Consider the following 7734-nt stretch of genomic DNA (forward strand, 5'->3'; position numbering starts at 1 on the left):
GGAGGTCTTTTTAATTAAACTAACCCGCATTTGAGTTACATGGAGAGGAAGATCGCGAAAACCTTCCACGCTTATCCTGACGACAAGGGGACTCTAACCCATGATCCGTCTTCCACGGAGGATGTTTTACGTCAGCACTGTGGTTAGTGCAAGCCAAGTATGGAATTCGAATCTACCTGTCATCGCTGGGATTTGAACCCGATTCACCTCATTGGAAGGCTAACTCTCTATTCTTGGCGCATCAGTTTCTTTACATTATTCCTATAAAGCAGTGGTCCCCAATCCTCGGTCCTTGTATCAAATGATACCGGTCCTCCCAAGGAACCTTAAATTATTTCGATTTCGTTTACTGTGGTGTATTTCTCTCAGGTTTGTGCAATTTTTTATGGACGAGAGGTTAACTGGAAGCAGAGATAAAACTTAATCTAAGATAAATTTAAAAATAAAATCTGTCCCTAAATCCTTACCCATACCGAGCATGTAACTGTATTTTGTTTTGAAGGAATGTTTAAATAAAAATGAATTCAAATTATTAAAGCAAAACCATCTAAAATATAAGCAGTCAACTTCCGAGCCCCTTTCTGCTGGCCGCGGTAAAATTATCAAACGTTGACCGGCCCACAGCGATAAAAAAGTTTCGAAAGCAAAACTGAATGCCGCCTATGAAATGTTACATAATGTTATAAAAGGGCCGGGATAGTCTGGTTGGTAGGGCACTGGGCCTATGTCCAAGAGTTCGTGGGTTCGATCCCAGCCGGCCGAAGACTCCTCGTGTAGTAAATGGCGACTGATGCACGATAAATCTGTCGAGGCGCAAAGTCCTCCATGTTCCCATAACAAATCAATACCTCTAGGGGTACTGATCCAGGAGTTTCCTTGTCTTCTGCATTGGTTCAAAATTGCAAGGCTACGGAGTTGAACATTAGTAATCGTAAACCCAAAATTGGCTTGGCTGTTCAACGACGGATATAAAATATAAAATAATGTTTTAAAGGGTGGGAATAGCCTGGTTGGTAGGGCACTGGGCCTATTTCCAAGAGGTCGTGGGTTCAATCACCGCTGGCAGAAGGCTCCCCGTGTAGTAAATGGTGACTGATGCACGTTAAATCTGTCAAGTCTCAAAGTCAATCATGTTCTCAAAACAAATTGAAGGAGTTTCCTTATCTTCTGGATTGGGTCAAAATTACCAGGCTACGGAGTTGAACATTAGTAGTCATAAGCCCAATATTGGGTCGGCTGTTTAACGACGGTTATAAAAAATACAATATTATGTAAAATTTTCCACAAGCGGTCACGTTTTATCGCGTGATCAATTCTTCTCTACAGTTTGTGTCAATAAAACATATCAAGTGAGAGCAAGAGGTGCATATTTTCATCCAGCTATTTTTGCAGANCTAAAATACAAAATATTTGATTTCCTTTTATTCCAGTTACCAGAAAGAACCACCTTAAAGATTAAATACAAGATGAATGGGAAAAAGGCCGCTAACGGCCCCAGGCGCCCAGTTATATTTCGATGATGATGATGATGATAATTGTTGTCAACTTAAGTTTTCTCAAATACAACGTATTTGTTTGCTTAAAATTGAAGTTTTAATTCCATTTTAATACCACTGGGAAAAATGATAATGGAAAGGATTAAAAGTTGGCAGGTATGCAAGGTACAATTTTTTATTACATTGTTAATATATTTTTTATTATATTATTAAGAAAGTATAACTGTTAATTAAAATAAATTTATTGTAATATTGAAAAACTGAAATGGTTGTCAAAATCAAAAAGTTTAACTTTTATTTTACCTTTATGGATAACTACGCTTCAATAATTGATATAATATTACCGCCTACACTCGACTAGCAATAAACTTGAAATTGAAAGAAATCCAAAGAAATTTGTGAAAGATACTTTTATGTGCCCATTGCAGTGGTCGAAAAAACTACATTATTTTTGTAGTGTACTGTAACTACTTTGTTACGAATGTAGTTAACTGCAGCTACATTTTTTTTTTAATTTAGTGATTACAAACTACTTTGGAATTGTAGTAAGTATTTCACTACTTGAAGGGGACAAAATTACGTTAAATGTAAGGAAATAATTAAGAAATATTTATTCATGTTTACATGAGCTAGTTTGTTACTCCAAAACACTTTTTTCGAATTTGTTCATTTAACCTTCAACTTTTTATGCTCTTTTCGACAGCGAATATGGAACTTAAGAAGTGTGAAATATAATCAAATACTTGAATTTATTTGAATTGTTTAATGCTATTTTATTTCCTCTAAGATAGGGATGCGCAACCTTTTTGAGTGAAGGGCCACATGCACAGCAGATTGACCAATAAAGGGCAGCATGCCAAAGTATTTAAGACTGACACGTTGACAGCAATTGTAGGTGGTAATTGTTATATAAAACTACATTGCTCTATGCAATAAATTCTTTTTGACAGTTAACCTTGTAATATGTTTGCATAAAATTAAATACTTTTAAAGGTTTAAAAATAGAAACTGCAAAACTGATTACTTAGGGAAAAAATGGAATCAGGAAATCAGAATAAATTTATCAGAAAAAAAATTGAGATAATTAAAAATTGAGATAAATTGAATTTTTAACATGACAATTACTATTTACATTTAATGCATTTATATATTAACGATTAATTAAGATTTACATTACTTTACTAAACTTATCTTGATTACATTTTTTATAGTTAAAATATAATGATATACAAATCATTTCCAATCATATGATCATAAATGATATAAAATGGCCCAAATAGGTAGAAAATGGTTTAAAAAATTTCTTAATGGATGCAAAATTTTTTAATATTGTGATAATTACATCTAATTGGCGTGATAGCTTTTACGAGCCATTAAATGAAAATTTAATAATTTTGTTTAAAGACTGCTCTGTAATACTTAACGTACCTAATCCATTCTGGAAAACAATCTTTCAACAGAAGCTGTTGTTGTGGGTTAGTATTAAACTTAGGGCAAAAAACTTAATCAGTTTTGGAATCAGTCCCAGATGTTCTTCCTCTCCTGATTTTTAAATTGCGTGAATACGATGTGTTATTTTTAAATGTTATTTGCGATGTGTTATTTTTAAATTGCTTGAATACGAATTGCTATTTATGATTTTTAAATTACATAAATAAAAAACGCGATGCGTGGTTTTCAAATTACGATGGATGATTTTTAAATCTCGTTAATACTAATAATATCTCGATAATACTAAATGCGATGCGCAATTTTAAGATTGCGTAAATACGAATTACGATGCGTGACTTTTAAATTGCGAAAGAAAATCGAAACGTGTGCTTTTTAAAATGCTTAAATATGAATAGCTATATGCCATTTTTAAATCATGTGACAACAAAAAGAATAGGCTGAGTGTGTGTTGTTAAATTTGCACGTGTTCGTAGAACTAAAGTAATAATAGGCATGTGTTTTGAATTATCTTTTGCAAAAGGGACCGCGCTTAATCTAAATTGACACACCTCGTTTTTCCCCCCTTATGCTCTTCAGGAAAATGTTGATTTTACTGAGATACATAATTACTTTTTAAGTTAGAAAAAAAAATTGAAACAGAATCAAGATTCATGAGTTGTAATATTATGTTAAAATATCACTATATTCAAAATCATAAGTAAATAGGCGGCAATAACGGGAAAGAAAAAAACACGTTCGTAAAACCTCGTATATTTATGTTAAAATTGGCACAAATAGAGCAAGTAAAAAGTAATTATTTTAATGCGCGATTCAAAACTCGCGTGATGTCAAACTATATATATTAAAAATATCAGAATTTTTTTAATCACAGGGAAAGGAGTAGTAATAACTACCAAAAAAACTATCAAAATCCCTTTATATTTACGATGAAATCGGCGTAAATAATGCGCGTCAAAAAGTGATGTATTTAAATGCGGGATTCGAAATTAAAGTGGCACAATAACGCACAAAAAATATCGGGACTTTCAAAACCTTGTAAAAAATGTGTTGCAATAATTACAAAATAACGATTGAAAATAATTTGATTTGCGATAAAATCGGCACGTCAAAAAATGGTTATCACAATGTGTGATTCTTTACTCGCGATTCATAATAATACCGTGCTAAATTTTATTAGCCGTCCATCATGAAGTAATTTCAAGTTGAGTGAAATATATCTATAAAAAGTGGTGAATTTTATAACACTACGAATTGTTTAAAAATAGTGGTGGATAAAAATCTACTAAATTGAATTTATTAAATCAAGAATCACAATAATTAAGTAAATTTTGAATACATTTTCTGCAATTCTATAAAAGAGTGTAGATTTTATAGTTCTATATCATGTTATACACTGTCAGCCAATTGTTTTTCGTGGCCTATGTGAAAGGTCAGTGTCAGCAAGCAGTGGCAGACGCAGCCTAAATGTAATTTCAGTGTCAGCAAGCAGTGGCAGACGCAGCCTAAATGTAATTTCAGTATCAGCCACCGGTGGTTGGCGCAGCCTAAATGTAATTTCAGTGTCAGTCACCGGTGGTTGACGCAACCTAAATGTAATTTCAGTATCAGCCACCGGTGGTTGACGCGGCCTAAATGGAAAGTCCAGTGTCAGCCACTGATGGCTGACGAGGAGCTCAACGTGTTAAATGCGTAGATTTAAATTTTTTTTTTTCATAAAAAACAAAAAAAAAACTTTCAAATTTTAAATTTTTATATTTTATTTTTCAAAAAAAAAATTTTTTTATTTTATTTTGTTCTGAGTGCTGCCACGGGCCGCACATCGAGGGTTGGCGAGCCGCAGGTTGTGCCCCCCTACTCTAAGATATTAAGCACATCGAAAAGGAGTTCTCTTCCTTTGAAATAACATCAACTTTTCACGAGTGTACATTCGCATGTGAAAGTGCGGCCAAATTAATTAATTATCTATTTTTCGTATTGGCTAATTTAAATATTAGTTATACGTGCTTCTAAATGCTTAATTTCTGTTGACGGTCAAATGCAGTCACAGGGTCATTTTCATTGTATCCATTGACCGACCCGCGAAGATTTGTGTTTATCAAATTCGAAAAATTCGTTGCGTTAGAATCTTTTTTCTTCATTAAACTAACGTTAAAAGTACTTGCTAGGAGTAGCTACAAACTACTTTTTTTCGAAATTCTCACTACGCTACTCTTATTAAAAAAAAGTAGCACACTCCAGTACAAACTACAAAAGAAATAGCGACTGCAGTAGTTTCACTACTTTTAATGCGCTACTGGTCTATTTTATCACTTACGACTACGACCACTGGTCTATTTTATCACTTACATAATAGGTGACTATTTAAAAAAAAGTGAAACCTTATTTTTTGACAGTCATTTTCAATTAGTCGCATAAGTTAAAACATCTTTTCAAAGGTGGATTCGAATAGAAAATATCATTTTTATAAATTGTATCATTATATATTACTATTGTATCATTACATATTAGGTGTCTTTTTCAAGAAAGTGAAACGTTATTTTTCTGACAGTCATTTTCAATTAGTCGCAAAAGTTTCAATTAGTCGACATATTTTTAATCCTTTCGAAGGCCGTGGGAAGTATACTTCCCACCACTTTTTTACCACTTTTAATTTAGGTTTCCATTTGTTAATAACTTCAGCTTTCTTGAAGTAAGTTTGAATAAAATTGGTAACCATTTGTTAGTTTATAAGAACGTATAAAAGATATAAAATGCATAATTCCTTTTGAAGTTTGTATCATTTATAAAATTTATTTTATAAATAAAGAAAAGTAAAAGTCAATAAGCGTGGTGATTTNGAAAGTTAAACGTTATTTTTCTGACAGTCATTTTCAATTAGTCGCAAAAGTTAAAACATGTTTTTAAAGGTGGATGCGAATAGAAAATATTCATTTTATAAATTGTATCATTGCGTATTGTCATTGTATCATTACATATTAGGTGTCTTTTTCAAGAAAGTGAAACGTTATTTTCTTGACAGTCATTTTCAATTAGTCGCAAAAGTTAAGACATCTATTTAATTCTTTCGAAGGCAGTGGGAAGTATACTTCCCACCACTGTTTTACCACTTTTAATTTAGGTTCCCATTTGTTAATAACTTCAGCTTTCTTGAAGTAGGTTTGAATAAAATTGGTAACCATTTGTTAGTTTATAAGAACGTATAAAAGATATAAAATGCATAATTCCTTTTGAAGTTTGTATGATTTATAAAATTTATTTTATAAATAAAGAAAAGTAAAAGTCAATAAGCGTGGTGATTTTTGGATGCGATCAGAAAATATTCATCTTATCAATTATTTAAAAATTTTCTAATACAAGTTTATGAAGTAATTTTTTTAATTGCATAATTACTCATTAGGTCTCTTTCCCAAAGACTTAAAAACTTACTGTAATTTTTAGAAAACTTTTATGATTTTGTAAGATACCATTTTAAAAATTGGGATCAAGAATAAATATTTATCTTATGAACTTAAAAATCCCACTTTGCAACTTTATCTTCATTAGAATTATAATGTAAGCCACTTTTAAAAACGATTCTCGTTCAACTGATGTAAAAACTTTCAAATTACTTTCTTTATCTGTAAAAAAAATACTGACTAGCCTCACATAAATCTTTCAAAACCCGTTTGGAAAGTAAAATATTTATGCTAATTGATGAGGAAAACTATTTAACTCTTTAAATTTTTAAGATCGAAAATTTAACTTCGGCAGCATTTTAAATAGAACGAAAGCCTTTTTTTAAACTACTTTCGAAACTACTTTAAATTTCCAGTTGAATAAGTCAGCGGTTCTTAAATGGTGTTCCACAGAGCCCTAGGGTTCCGTTAAAAAGTAAAAGGGGTTCCGTGAGTTAGTACTTCTTATAACCAGTGAAAAGTTTTTTCAAACCCCGGATTATATTTAGATCCAACTTATAATTCATAATATATTTAATCTTCTGGCTCTCTTTGTGAAATTATTTCAAGTAAAATGCCAATGAAATAGAAATTGCATTTTTTGGATAAAAATATAATTTCTAATAGTAATATATTGAACAACTTATGAAAAGAACAAACGTTTATAAAATATTGCAATAGTATTTTCTATGATGGTGCTTTCCAAAATCAAAATAAATTAACTAAAGAAAAATAAAGTAAATAAATATGCTTCCCTAATAAACATTTTAAACGTTTATAGCAGCTTTTTTAAGTTTTCATTTCGAAGTGAACCATAATTCAGATTATTTTATTCATTTTCAATTTATGTACATACATAATTTACTGTGAATGACCAAAATTTGTAGTTGTTGACTACCACCGGTGAATGTTGACAATCACGTAGTCGCTTTGCTAAATGTCTGAAATATATACTAGGTCTAGTTAAGTGCCACTGCCCAATATACATTTTTCCGGTATACACTTCACTGATGCAGGACTAAAGAGAATAGAAGGGCTAGTTCACTCCGCTCTTAGAGCTGAAGCTACGATTTCCCTCCTCATGACGTGACTGTGTCCACAGATCTCGGAGATCGCAAGCAAAGATATGATAACTTCGCATCTTTCTCTTTGTAAAAATAAGTTAGACTTTTTCTGGTTATTAGCCTTCAAACTTTACGTAATTAACACATTATTTCCGTTCATAAACATAGTTCAAAAAAAACTTTCTTGGTTATTATATTAAAAAAATACCATTTTAAACTTATAAAAATGTTTTGCTAGTTGGTGAAAATGACACGATAAATACTTTATTTTAAAAAGTTCAGTTTTAA

The sequence above is a fragment of the Parasteatoda tepidariorum genome, chromosome 10, assembly GCF_043381705.1.
Source record: "Parasteatoda tepidariorum isolate YZ-2023 chromosome 10, CAS_Ptep_4.0, whole genome shotgun sequence".
In the NCBI taxonomy this organism is placed as follows: domain Eukaryota; kingdom Metazoa; phylum Arthropoda; class Arachnida; order Araneae; family Theridiidae; genus Parasteatoda; species Parasteatoda tepidariorum.